General features: G+C 37.7%; 2 pseudogenes across 1 annotated transcript; both read left to right on the top strand.

The window, feature by feature from the left end:
* The first annotated feature begins 3,137 nt into the window (after positions 1–3,137).
* Positions 3,138–5,515, top strand: LOC143622268 (pentatricopeptide repeat-containing protein At5g46580, chloroplastic pseudogene; annotated as a pseudogene).
* Positions 5,516–8,211: 2,696 nt separating this feature from the next.
* On the top strand, positions 8,212–9,560 carry LOC143622278 (eukaryotic translation initiation factor 1A pseudogene; annotated as a pseudogene). The gene is made up of 2 exons (XR_013151668.1): positions 8,212–8,705; positions 9,329–9,560. The product of XR_013151668.1 is annotated as a eukaryotic translation initiation factor 1A pseudogene (transcript).
* Positions 9,561–14,700: the final 5,140 nt, after the last annotated feature.

The following is a 14,700-nucleotide window of genomic DNA, read 5'->3' as shown; positions in this document are numbered from 1 at the left end:
GAAGTGAATGTTTTCATGACCCAACAAGTGTAAAACAATATTGTAACATAAAATCCATCATTTTATTATATCAAAGGTTTCGGTTTACAAAACGGGTCGGTTTACATCAATAAAGTTTACAAAACGAATACTATTCGGACCCGAAATTAACGAATGTCACAGTATCTACTACTTTAGGAAATTTCGTCTCGAAATTAAGATGAAGACGACGATGCAAACAAATATGGATACTTCTCTTTCATTGTGTCTTCTCGTTCCCAAGTAAACTCCGCGCCACGCCGTGATTCCCAACGAAGTTTAACTAACCGAATACGACTACGCTTGGTTTTCTTCTCGTTGCGATCCATAATCTCAATGGGTCGTTCAACCATAAGCATAGACTCATCAACATGAACTTCGTCGTGAGGTATATGAAGATTTCCCTCGGCTAGGCACTTTTTGAGATTCGAAACATGAAATGTCGGATGACCGCCGGCAAGTTCTTGCGGTAGTTCGAGTCGATACGCTACTTTCCCAACACGTTCAAGAATTTTGAAAGGACCAACGAAACGAGGAGCTAGTTTACCCTTTTTTCCAAAACGGATTACCCCCTTCCAAGGAGATACTTTTAGAAGGACAAGATCGTCAACATTAAATTCGATCGGTTTTCGCCATTTGTCGGTGTAACTCTTTTGACGATTTCTAGTGGGTAGGAGATTCTTACGGATTTGATTAATGACATCGGTAGCTTCTTGAACCATTTCGGGTCCCGTGATTTGAGCTTCACCGATTTCGTTCAAACTAATCGGAGAACGACATTTACGACCGTAAAGAGCTTGAAACGAAGCCACATCAATGCTAGAATGGTAGCTATTGTTGTAGGAGAACTCGATGAACGGAAGATGAGAAAACAGAAAACAGAAAACAGGAATCAGTATCAGAAATTGATTATAAACAGAAAAGGTGAATACGCTCCAAACCTTTTACAAACTCTTTTAGAGTCAGAATGTTTGCATAGGATTTACGAATCCTTAAAACTTTGTGTTACAATAATATGAAACGGACACTTTGATTAAGAGTATACATGTGTCTGGATCCATTCATACATGGTGACTCGGCATTTTCCCGAGGCCATGCAAATCATCAACATGTCTCCGGAAGCTTGATGAGAAATGATTTGTGTATATAATTAATTGTACAAGGTACTTAGGGTAATTTGATCCCAATATAGTTGGGTGCCTAATGAGTAGTCACAAAGGTATTATTTTTGGTTTCACAAAGGTATTGAAAAGATTTTTTACAAAGAGTCAGTGTCATTCACCAGCTGTGTACTGACCTATTTTCTAACCATTTTACAGGAAAACAAGAAAGGTTAGAACAGTCAAGCAAGAAGGATTAGAAGATTGGAGTTATAGTCATTAGATGCTTTATGGTGGCTCGGATCTTTTATTATTATAAAGAGTTATGTTTTCTAAAGAAATGTATTTGAAATATTAAACGGGTATTTAAACCTGAGTTTTTAATATAATAATATTTTATTCAAAGACTTCCGCTAAAATAAAACCCGCAACTCTGATGTATTTACAAAACATGTACTAACGATTGGTCACACGCCTAGGCCCTAAGTCGGGGTGTGACAAATAATATCCGATTTTTTTAAAAGATACTATTTATAATTAAAAAACAATTTTATAGTAAAAAAAACTAAGCGGATCATGGGCATCACCAAACTTATATAACCAGGTTATAACATCTCATTTTATTTGTAAAACATTTTCATTATGTATATTATTAACTTACTCACAATAAATAAAATTAAAATCCATAAAAACATATAAATATTAGAAACAAATAATGAAAAACAACCCCCGTAATACGGGGGGGGGGGTGATAAAATCTAGTTTCTTCATAAAGAAGAGACGTAGAATATGGATGATAAACAAAGAGGGACTAAAGTCCAAATATTTTATATAAAGAAATAATCATCAAGGTAAAGGTTATACAATTAGACAGAAGGTCTAAAGCTAGATCGTTGATCTAGTTATTTATAAAAGGTTATTCTCGTACTATAGGTCTGAGGTAACGATCAAGCATAAATCCCTGAGACACCGATTATAACAAAGGTGAATACGTCTAAACTCTTTACAACTTTATAAATGTCTTTAATTGCTTACATGGGATTGCATATCCCTATAACGTTATAAACAAAGATAATTGCCGGCCCTCATGCTATCGTATACGTTTGTTTGGATTCTTACATATGTGGGTAGATGGTGGACATACTGCACCACGCCTGATAATGCATCGCCATGTTGGGTCAGACCTAAGTAATGTCTGAGAGGGGATTATCTTGTATATATTGGTAATTGCTAAGTACTCAAACGCTACGGTGTTTGCTGAGTGGTTTCAAGTTGAACTAGAGTTTGTAATTGTTGGCAGGCTTAATATGAGCCTCGGGGCCTCGAAAGAAAAATAATGGTTGGCTTAATATGAGCCTTGGAGCCTTGAACCTAAGCATCGAATCACCTGTGGCTACACACACAAATAGAACATCCATCAAGGCACACAAACCAAACTGTTTAATTATGAAAATGATTTGGATAAATATCATAACTTAACTAATATAATATTAAAAAAACTTGTGACATCGACATTCCAATATATATATATAATGCTTGATGCATTGCTAGTTTACTCCGTTTTATATAATTTTGTTTACAGTTTAGTTACAGCTCAATTTTTTTACTTGTTTGCTAGGTAATTATTTGTTTATGGCAATTATTTGATACAATATATTGCTTTGGTAATTTGTCAAACCCCGATAAAACCTAACGGGTGCTGGGTATACCCGATGTGTATTTAGTCAAAACCTGATGGGAAACTCGAAACCTGATGGGTAATTACCCGAAAAATACCCGACGTGTTTGGGACACACTTTAATAATCAGGTATGAATTTGGTAACATCCCGACCCGACCCGACCCGACCCGACCCGACCCGACCCATTACCTAGGTTCAAAGGCCAGGGAGTTAATATAAAATTTTTAAAATTCCCACAAATTGTAAGGTGGTTTACTCTCCAAGCAGTCATTTTGCTTGAGATAACGTTATGCAAAATATCCAAATAACCACAAGTGCCATCCAATCCATCCACCCAAAACCCTTCTCACTCTCTATCCATCTCTCTGCATCTTCTTGGGGGGTTTTGCAATCCATCAAACCTGTAAGTCCACTCTCACCATTATCAAACACACATGGCTTCAACTTTCTTTACTTCTTTTGATATACCCAATTCACTAGACCTAAAACACCACCACCCATTCAATAACCCCAGAACAAGAATTAAAAAGTCACCATTTTTCTACTGCAAATCATCCAAATTACCCCCAAAACCACCAACTCCAGACTTATCAGATGAACCCAAGAAGCAAAACCCATCTTTATCTGACCAGCTTCAAACCTTATCCACAACCATCCTCTCAGACACCCCACAAAAGCCCACCCAATTGCTCACCAAACCCAAATCCATCTGGGTCAACCCTACAAAGCCCAGGCCTTCAGTTCTTAACCTCCAAAGACAAAAAAGAACATCTTACTCATACAACCCACAAATTAGAGACCTTAAGCTGTTTTCCAAGAAGCTTAATGAGTGTGACAGTGATAAAGATGCTTTCTTTAAGGTTCTTGAAGACATCCCACATCCACCCACTAGAGAAAATGCACTTTTGGTGCTTAATAGTGTGAAACCATGGGAAAAGACTGTGCTTTTTTTCAATTGGCTCAAGACCCATGATTCTTTACCTATGGAAACCATATATTATAATGTTACTATGAAGTCTTTGAGATTTGGTAGACAGTTTCATATTATTGAACAACTTGCTAATGAAATGATTGATAATGACATCCCGTTGGATAACATCACATATTCGACCATTATTACTTGTGCGAAAAGGTCGAATCTTTTCGACAAGGCGGTTGAGTGGTTTGAAAGAATGTATAAAACAGGGTTAATGCCTGACGAGGTTACTTACTCTGCGGTTTTAGACGTGTATGCTAAGTTAGGGAAGGTTGAAGAGGTTATGAGTTTGTATGAGCGAGGGAGAGCGAGCGGGTGGACCCCGGATGCGATCGCGTTTGCGGTGCTGGCTAAAATGTTTGGTGAAGCCGGCGATTATGATGGCATACGATATGTGTTACAAGAAATGAAGTCTTTAGGGGTTAAACCGAATTTGGTTGTGTTTAATACTTTGTTAGAAGCAATGGGTAAAGCCGGAAAGCCCGGTTTGGCCCGAAGCTTGTTTGAAGAAATGGTGGCTGCGGGTGTTTCATCAGACGCGAAAACGTTAACTTCGTTAGTCAAGATTTATGGGAAAGCAAGGTGGGCCCGGGACGCGTTGGATTTGTGGCAAAGAATGAAGTCAAACGGGTGGCCGATGGATTTTATTCTTTACAACACGTTATTAAGTATGTGTGCGGATCTTGGTTTACAAGAAGAAGCTGAAAAGTTGTTTGAAGATATGAAACAGTCCGAAAACTGTAAACCCGATAGTTGGAGTTATACTGCAATGCTTAATATATATGGAAGTGGCGGGAATGTTGAAAAGGCGATGACTTTGTTTTACCAAATGTCAGAAGAGAATGTGGCGATTAATGTTATGGGGTGCACTTGTTTGATTCAATGTCTGGGTCGGGCTAAACGGATAGATGATTTGGTCATGGTTTTTGAAACATCCTTAAAAAGGGTATTCGGCCCGATGATCGGTTGTGTGGTTGCTTGCTTTCGGTCGTGTCATATTGTGAAACCGGTGATGATTTGGATAAAGTGATCGGTTGCTTAAACGAAGCAAACCCTAAATTGGTTTCGTTTGTGAAGTTGTTAGAAGAAAAGTCACTCAGGTTTGATAAGATTAAAGATGAGTTTAAGGAGATATTAAACAACACGGAAGTTGAAGCACGAAGACCGTTTTGTAACTGCTTAATCGACATTTGCAGGAAAAGAAACCTTAACGAACGGGCCCACGAGCTTCTTTATTTGGGGACCATGTACGGGTTATACCCCGGGTTGCACACAAAGATTCCTGAAGAATGGCGGTTAAACGTGCGGTCTTTATCGGTCGGTGCGGCCTACACGGCTTTTGAAGAGTGGGTTGGGACTTTGAGGGAAATGGTTAGCCGTGATGAACCGTTGCCTGAGTTGTTATCGGCCAGCACGGGTGCAGGGACGCATAAGTACTCTCAAGGGCTCGCAAACGTGTTTGAGTCACATGTGATGAAGCTTTCTGCACCGTTTAGGCAAAGTGAAGAGAAACCGGGTGTTTTTGTAGCGGGTCGGGAGGATATAGTGTCATGGGTGCAGTCAATGGCTTGATCCTTTTGTACCGGAACATGATTTGGGCATGTTTTATAACTTAGATACGGTTTCTGCAACGATTATTATTTGAAACTAGCTATACATTATGAGTTGTATTAGATAATGTTATTGACTTCTTGAAAAAAGGCTGTATTTCAAGAATCATATTCTTGATGATCAATGAACATGCTTGTTGATGTAAAAAACTTGTCCTTTTGTTTTAATCTTCTATGATCAAGCATGTGTAACAAGGGTGTAATCGAGTAGAGCCGAACCCGATGGTCTGATACTGTTTGGGCTCAGCCCGTGAACGAAACATACATATTGAGAGCGGCTTTAGAAGGCTTGCAGTTGTAGGCTGGCTTGTTTCGAGCTTGTTTTTTTGGAGAGCCAAAATGAGCCAAAGCTTGGGTTTGGGCTCCTTTAATCAAACTTTTACTGATTTGATTTTGAGTAGCTTGGGCTCAAACTTGTCTCGTTTAAGCTTGGCTTATATCGAGCTTTTGTTTATTTATTTGTTGTCGAGTAGCTCATGAACTGATCAACTTGATTACACTTGCACGCGTAAAAAATAAATTGTGTCAAAATACGTTTTGCTTTTTAAAAACTAGGGGTGTTAAACGCGTTGTGTTTATGGGTTGACAGGTTTAACCTGAAAATTTGACACATGAGTACGTATGAATTGAAAATAATTATAATTATTATTAATATATTAATATTACAAAATTAGGAAAGTCGGAAGTTTTACTTGAAAGAGGTAAATTGTTGGTAAAGTAAAGGATACCGTGTGCGTGGCAACCACCTATCACCTCACTTTTGACTAATATTCTAGTCCAGACGATTAACCAAGACTTTAGAATTATTCAAACGGTTTGGAGCTCAAACCAGCGTGGTTGTAAAAATCGCGTCTGGTACTTCACAAATAATCCCCACCTAGACTGATTTCTCGGTGAGCCATCTTCGAGTACTCTTTGACTATTAACGAGTACTCACCGATTAAGACCGAATAGTGACCGTCTAGCGATTTTTGTAACTTTGCAAACTAGTCAAACCGAATGACTTTATTATGTTTAAGCGATTAAAGATACCAACAATTTTACACATCCTTACTTTTTTTTCGAGTGGGTAGAACGTCATCAGTTGGTATGTTAGATGCCAAAAAGTGGTTAGCTACTTTTGTGAAAGTTCTAGGTTGTTGTCATCAATTTCTCTTGTGAATAGTTTCAACTTTCAACCAGAATATATTAAATACACTTTTAAATATTTCACTTCGGCACACTCATCTGATATTGATAAACCCAAGTTCAAACTTAGGGGTGTTTACTTCTTATAACTTTTTAATAAGTTAATAAGTTATAAAAATATAATTATTTAATTTCTCCATCTCATATCAAAAACAATCCCAAACTCCTTACTCTCTTTCAAAAAGTTAACAAGTTATAAGTTGGTGAAAATAAGCAATCCCAAACACTTAGATTTCGAAAAATACTTTACATGTTTCTTACAATCAGGGTGTACACGAAACCTATGTTGGGGATCTCTGTAATCATATATCTTAGGAAAATCTGAGAGTTGTGAAACACTTTCGGATCAAAACTATTTGTTGGTTCCCAAATGTTTTGACCGGATATAACTCAGATTGAGTGCAAGAATCAGTATGGAGAATGAGAGAGTTTTTTAAACCAGATAACGTATCATGTGATCCAGCTACGTTATATTAAGGTTTGATAAAAAGGATGATTTGCAGTTATCATAACAGTTATCTAACTAATAACTGAAAATACGCTCCTTTTATTTTATTATATTTTGGAAAGAAAATTAATTAATTAATTTTATAATACGTTTTCAATAAAGAAACATATGTCCGAAATAAAAAATTTTCAAGCTAACTTGACAGCTCGACCCCCGCCAAGGGGGCGTTGCCCACTTGGAACCCCCATGACTTAGGGAATTCGCCATAAGTTCCAATTATAATAATATCAAATAAGCGTGCACTCCGCACCCGACTTATTTATATTTATATTACAATTAACTTTATCACAACTTAATCCCCAATTACACTAAAATTACTAACAACCTATATTAGCGAACCAAAATTAAAATCAGTGGTTTGATTTTATGTTTTTTAGAAACCAAACTTTTTGTTCAGTATCGGTTTTGCGTGTACTTAAAACGAAAAAAAACCAAACCAAACTCATAAGTTATAATAACTTAATATTTTGTTTCACCCAAATATTTTAGCCAAATATATTATAATCGAACAAAAATTTTGGCCTAAACTTATTATTTTTGGACAATTTCTTTCTCTTTTTCAATTTAAAAAATGTTTAAGCCCAAATGATAAAATTGAAAAAGACTAACTGAACTAAACCAATCCGACTAAAAAAGAGGTTTTGAAAGCTAAAAAACCAAATATCGATTTTTGGTTCATTTTTCGCCCAAAACCAAACTAAACCGACCCGACCCATGCACACCACTACTTACGATTAAAGATGGGCAAATAAACCGGTTAATCGAACCGAAACCTAAACCGGTTTGAAACCAAATATGTAGAAACCGGTTTGGAAACGATTGAAACCGTAGGCTCGGAATTTGTTGTAATTTTTTCCACCAAAACCGACAAAAACTAGCCAAAACCCAAACCGAAACCGATGGTAACCTGGTAAAGAAACCGTTTTCAACTTGAACTGAAAAAATCATAAACCAGTTTTGACTTTATTGACCAAACCGAATTGGTTTCATCCCAAACCGCTATTAAGTTTTATACCGGTTCGTGCACCTCAACTTACAAAACACATTAAGTAGTTTTGGGACCAAAATCAGAAAAACTAAAGTTTAAGGTCCCATCTTCCACAACTTCATCACATAATAAATCCCAAAATCAGATAACCACCAAAAAACAAAACCAATCTAGGGTTTCGTTTTCAATCAATCAAACCAGCCACCATGCCGAAGAACAAGGGTAAGGGAGGCAAGAACCGCAAGCGAGGTAAGAACGAAGCCGACGACGAGAAACGCGAGCTCGTCTTCAAGGAAGACGGCCAGGAATACGCTCCGTATGCTCGGCAACGGCAGATGCGAGGCCATGTGCATCGACGGCACCAAGCGTCTGTGTCACATCCGTGGCAAGATGCATAAGAAGGTCTGGATTGCTGCAGGGGATATTATTCTGGTTGGGCTTAGGGATTACCAGGATGATAAGGCGGATGTGATTCTCAAGTACATGCCCGATGAGGCCTGGCTGTTGAAGGCGTACGGAGAGCTGCCGGAGAATATTAGGCTGAATGAAGGGATTGCTGGTGGACTTGATGAGGAGGATGATAACGCTGGAGATGATTATATTGAGTTTGAAGATGAAGATATTGATAAAATCTAGGGTTTGTAGCTCTTTTCTTATTATTCTTAATTTTGTTTTTGCTAACTAATTATTGCCGTATTGGTTCTTATTAATCTCAGTCAACTCGTTGACTGATAACGATCTCACTTGTTATCATATTTGTTCCCAACAGTCCGCGACTAGCAGGATGCCAGTAGGTCGTCGGAAAAAAGGCTTTTGGCTGGGAAAGTCACATTTTTTTGCCAGAAAACTTACTCAACGTGAACACCACCACCACCACTTGAGCACCACCAAATGATTCAGATGATGGTTATAGGGTTATGACGACCTCAATAATTGGGGCTTTTACTAGAAAAAGGTTCCTAAAGTCCCGGTTTAAGGTCTGGGACGAAAATGTTGAGTTTTCTTGAAAAAAATGTGAGTTTTTCGGCCAAAAACGTTATTCCGGCGACTTGAAACTAACAGTGTAAGAATTCTGTTAGTTGCGGACCGGTGGGAGCAAATATGAGAAAAGGTGGAATCTTGATCACTTATCAGTCAATTCGTTAGTTGAGACCGATAGCGACCAAAAGACGATAGTTGGGATTAGTAAAAACCAGTACACCATAATTATTTATCTTTGTTGTTGATTAATATTGTTTGATGTATGGGTTTGTGGTGCAGTTTATGAACCGAGATGTTTGCCTTGGATTGGATTCAACGGAAAGTGATCGAGTTCGGAGAAAAGGTAAAGGTTTTAGGGTTTGTAAAAGATAATCTCTTTGGATGTGATTTGCTTTGAGTATAAAGATGTTTATGTGTAAGGTGTTGAATTACTGGGATTTGTCCATAAGTGTTTGTGTTATTGGTGATATTACTTACAAAGTTATCAATAATTGGTGATATGTTTCACAACTTAATTTTTGTGTGGATTGTTTTTGTGGAGATAATTGTAGTGTGTAGAGTTCATTTCATCATTTGAATCCATTTTTAGGCAGTTGATAACTTGATTTTTATGTGCTAGATGGAACGTTTAATAGTTTCTGTCGTTTCTGAATTAGAGAAATCTTGATGAATTGTTTTAGAATAAACTTGTCTGTAATTTGACTGTTCTAACAGAGCTGGGGTATTGTTTTATATAGATCTTTAAGAGCAGGTTTAGGTGATTACGTCTTAAGAACAGGTTTACCAAAAGATTGTTTTGTTGTTCCAAGTGTAACGAGTCTATTGTCCAATAATGCAATTACTTGGGATATTGATCGAAATTTGCAGCTTTCAATATAAGAGTGTATAATTAATACGAGTTTTGAAAAGTCTACTTTTTTCTATAAATGCATAGTGCAACTTTAAGTTTCTACTTGAAACAATGGTAAAACTCCTAGGTTGTCATTCTACATGGGTCCTAGGTGGCCAGCTAAGCCGACTTACTAAGGCGGTCATTTGAGTTGTCTGTCTTTACCTGAATCAAGTCGAGTCTCGGAGGTGTTAGGTTGACTTTTAGTTTGAACTTTAAATTAACGTTTTCAGAAGTGATTGGGATGTGGGTCATCATTACATTCATTCTTGAGAATCAGATTCCGCTTGTTGGGTTAGTCTACGATTGTTAGCCTCCCGATATATGGGCATCTTGAAAATGAATCTTATTCCTTGAATGAGAACCGAATTGGATAGATAGATGTATGGAATATCTTAAGAAAAATAAGTGAATCATTTTCTTACCTTTTGAGATGCACTATGTCAGTCCAATCCTTTATGTTAAGTTTGATTGCTAGGTTTTAGCGCCAGATAAAAATTCTATGGTATGATTCTTGAATTGTTGCAAAGTTGTGACAAGTTAATTTGATTTCAAGAACTGTAGGACTAAATAAACAAATGTACTAAGATTCTTACTTATAACACAAGGCTTTGGAGATGAGGTAAGGGTAGGTCTTTCCTCTATTTCAAGAGTTAGTGTGCCCTCGCTAAGACCCTTGGCTCAATGATTCGAGAAATTTAACTGCAAAACATTTTTTACTTTATTTGATAAGGGTACACTGTTTCTAGGACCCAAAAAGATAGTTAACTTGTGATGAAAGTGTAACAATTCCGACAAATTCAGGTATACACTAGCTGGAATATACTATTTACGTGTTATTTAATACTGAATATATATGGATTATAATGTGATTATACGAATATATAAGATTCTCAGTACGAATTATACTCAAATGTACAACTAGTCGTATCGGAATTACGATTAATCGATGAACGGTTATTGAAACGCGAACGAATCGGGAATTACATTATAGACGAAATATATAATGTTTAGTGATGTTTGCGAAGTATTAAAGCTTCGGGATAAGTGAATTATAGCACAGAAAAATGATTTCGATTTATTAGTACGTCGGTACGATAAACGAAACCTTTAACATCAAAACCAAGCAAGAGACGATCGATCAAGCCGAAAAAGATGCACAATTACCGACAATATGATATGTTAAGTCAATAAATCTCATGGTTTAAGTTTTTAAAGTTTTTAAATCGGTTTTATATAAATTTAAATTTTAAGCCGAAAAACGACCGTTTTGGCCTCGTTTTAAGCCGAATTAAACGTTTAACCGAAAAACGAACTGAACCAGATTATCCACAACATTATCCGGATTACACAATCCAAGTTTGTGGCCAAGAATGAAGATGTGGGTCCCACCCCACACCCTAACATGGACCGATCGGTCCACCCTATCCACAATACACATTCATTTTTCTTTTTTCTACATCTCAACTCTCCAAATCCTCTCAACCTTTTTACACATCCATCCTAAATTCGACTTTTTAAGCAAGAATCACAAGGTATAAACTTGTTGTCATGGTTTAATCTTGGTTTTTAATTCCAAATCTTGAGAAAATGAGGTTTCAAATGAAAAATGGGTGAAAACCCGAGATGAAACCGATTCTTGGAGGATCAAGTGATGTATACAAGTTATACAAAGGATCTTGGTCCAAGAAAGTAGTTAAAAGAGTCAAAAACGAATTTTTACGGTCAAAATCTTTGTTTTGATGTTTTAATCGAAACCATGAAAGAAATGGCTTGATTGTGGGTATAACTTGCTTGGTGTGGTGTTGTTGTGCTTGTAGGTGTTGTATCTAGTGGCTAGCAAAGGCTAGAAACCAAGATCTTTGCGATCTAACGCTAGAAAACACAAGGTAGTTCGGTTTTCGTATGATTTAGATAATTTGGACAGATTGTGATAGACCTAGAGTTGGGTCACGAAATTTCACAGAGATGATCTACACATGAAAATATGAGATCTGTGAATTTTTGGTAATTTTTGGATAAAGGATGAATATTTGGTGAATTTAATGCTCGGTTTTGGCCAAAAATGGTGAAAAATAGCTAAACATCATGAAAAATTCTGGAAAATTTAAGATAAGCTTTTTATAACATATAAAAGTCACACACAAAATTTCAGGTTCATTGGAGAAGTCTAAGTAGGCTTTTCGGTAAAACGAGTTCTAGGGATTTCTAGCTCGGTTTTGGTAAAAATGGCATGAAAAATGAGTTTTTGGTTCTGGAAAAATTACAGGGAACTATGTGGGTGACAGGGGTCATCCCAGAAAAATTTGGGATTTTTCGAAGGTCGTTTGGTATTTTCGACATATTTGGTGTTTAAATGACGTTTAAAAATGGTTAAATAAATTTTAGATATAAAAATTAATTCTGGAAAAATTTTATAAAATTCCTTACTGTCAAAATATGGTCTTTACAAAATTTCAAGGTCCGAGACTAAACGGATATTTATTTGTGCTAAATGGAACTTAAAAACATACTTTTAAAGCTTAAAACGAGTAAACCGGCGAAGTTCGCCTAAGCGAGCTGACTGGTGTTTGAAAACCTTAAAAATGGATGATTTTCATGAAACTAAGTTAATCAAGTAAAAATAAATCATCCGAAAATAATTCGGATGATTTGGGTAATTTTACCCGATTTAACCGTTTCCGGTGTATTAAAGACGGAAACGGGCCCCGCGGCCAAACGGGGTGTCTAACCGAGCTCTAATTTCACCACTTTAATGAAAATATCAATAACAACTATTTTCGGGTCGTGTGTGGTCAAACTCATTTTTGAAAACATAAAGACGGATAACCGTGCTAGGCACGCAAAACGAGAAAACAAACTAACGGTAGTTTTTGACTAAAGAACTCTAAGTGATATCACAATCTAAGTCCTGAAAAGTATTTCGGGGTTAACATTGTCCCCGGATCGTGTACGGCACTAGGTTAACCGCGTCCCCAGACGTACCGGTTAACACGAATTTAAGTTATATTGATAGAAATTGTGTAGTAACGATTTGGGGGATCGTATTACAGATCTGTACCAGTAGCCGTGCACCGTAGTACATCTTGCTCACAAGAAGGTGAGTTTTCACGAGCCCCTTTTTACTGAACTGTTTTAAATATTTTCCCGTGGCGGAAAGCATGTTTCTATCAAAGTGTTTAAGTACATGCTAATCGCATGGAAACGAATGTATTTATATAATGTTTATTGTACGGAAATCATACGGTAATGTATTAAGATGGTAATTAACTGAGTTGCTAATATTGTAAGGCCCGAAACAGTGTTCTGGGTTAACAGTGTCCCCAGAGGTTATTAAATGTATTTCTGGGTTAACAGTGTTCCCAGAGGATATTGGAAATGTTCTGGGTTAACAGTGCCCCCAGAGGTTATTAAATATGTTTCTGGGTTAACAGTGTCCCCAGAGGTTATTAGATATGTTTCTGGGTTAACAGTGTCCCCAGGGGTAATTTGATGTGTTTCGGGGTTAACAGAGTTTTCACTTGTGAACTCAGTATAATTACATCGCTTATTTATGATTTTTATAATGATTTGTCATGGTTTATTTAAATTAGTGAAACTCACCAACTATTCGTAGTTGACCCGTTTTCTTTACATGCTTTCTAGGTGCACTCAAATTGGAATAAGTGATCTGTATTCGATGCTGTGTGCTATTTTGTGGAAGCTTAGAGAACTATATTTTGCATTAAAAATGTTAATGTACTATCGGTAACACTTATGTGATAACGCTTAGATGGTTATGAAACTCAGAACAATGTAATACGTTTAAATTAATGTAGTGGTGTTTTCTTTATAAACAATGCTGTTGATATCAGATGTGTCTGTTGCATCCCGTATACGTTTCCGCTGCGGTTACGGGGTGTTACAGAACTTGGTATCAGAGCCATTGGTTATAAAGAATTAGGATGTCTTTAAAAGATACCTAAAATATAACCAGTAGCTCAAGTATTATAGGATCTGAATATCAACTAATAATTTATTGTGACAAGATCGGGATGAACTTGGATGGACAAGTGGGTTATTATGGTCCGGAACATAATAACAGACTTGTCTGCACGAGGGAATTCAGGGAAAGTCACGGGGGACTTTAATAGGTAAAATTGGCAACATACGTGCAAATATGTGATAATATTGTTATGTGGTCAAGTTGTATAAGTAAGTGTATATTAATTTGATTATGATTTACACTATGGAAAGAACTATATGTTTGTTAACTTGTGTGCAGGTAAAATGTCAAGAACTCCTAGTTTGTCGATTGAGGAGGACCCGGAGGAGGTCAGCTCCGGGGACTCTGGGAGCCCACTCGTAGCATCTAGCACAGAGCCTAGCGAGGCTAGCCTTAGGAGTTCCAGCCAGTCCTCCCCAGCTAGGATTGCCAGATCCCCTACCCCATCCGCACCACAGGCCGCCCCTGCACCCCCCGGATTCGGACCCCGCCTCACGGCGCGGATCAGTATCCCACATGTCCGACCTACCTCGCCCCCACCCAGACCTGCTACCCGCAGGGGCGAGTCCTCCCGCTCTCAGCCCGAGCCTGCGACTCCACCTGTGTGGGGTCTTCCTAGACAGGAACGGGACGCGGCGGCCTGGCTCCGAGTGCTCACCGAACAGGTGAATGAGCACTCCGCCACCCTGACGGTGGGAGTCCAGAGGAGGATGTACTTGGGGGATTGCATACTGGACCATCAGTATGCGATTGCCCAGCTGAAGAGGGAGTGCTCAT

This window comes from Bidens hawaiensis, unplaced genomic scaffold (assembly GCF_021521415.1).
Source record: "Bidens hawaiensis isolate Kalapana, Puna unplaced genomic scaffold, B.hawaiensis_p1.1 tig00000326_1, whole genome shotgun sequence".
NCBI classification, from domain to species: domain Eukaryota; kingdom Viridiplantae; phylum Streptophyta; class Magnoliopsida; order Asterales; family Asteraceae; genus Bidens; species Bidens hawaiensis.
This window is presented reverse-complemented; position numbering and strand designations above follow the sequence as displayed.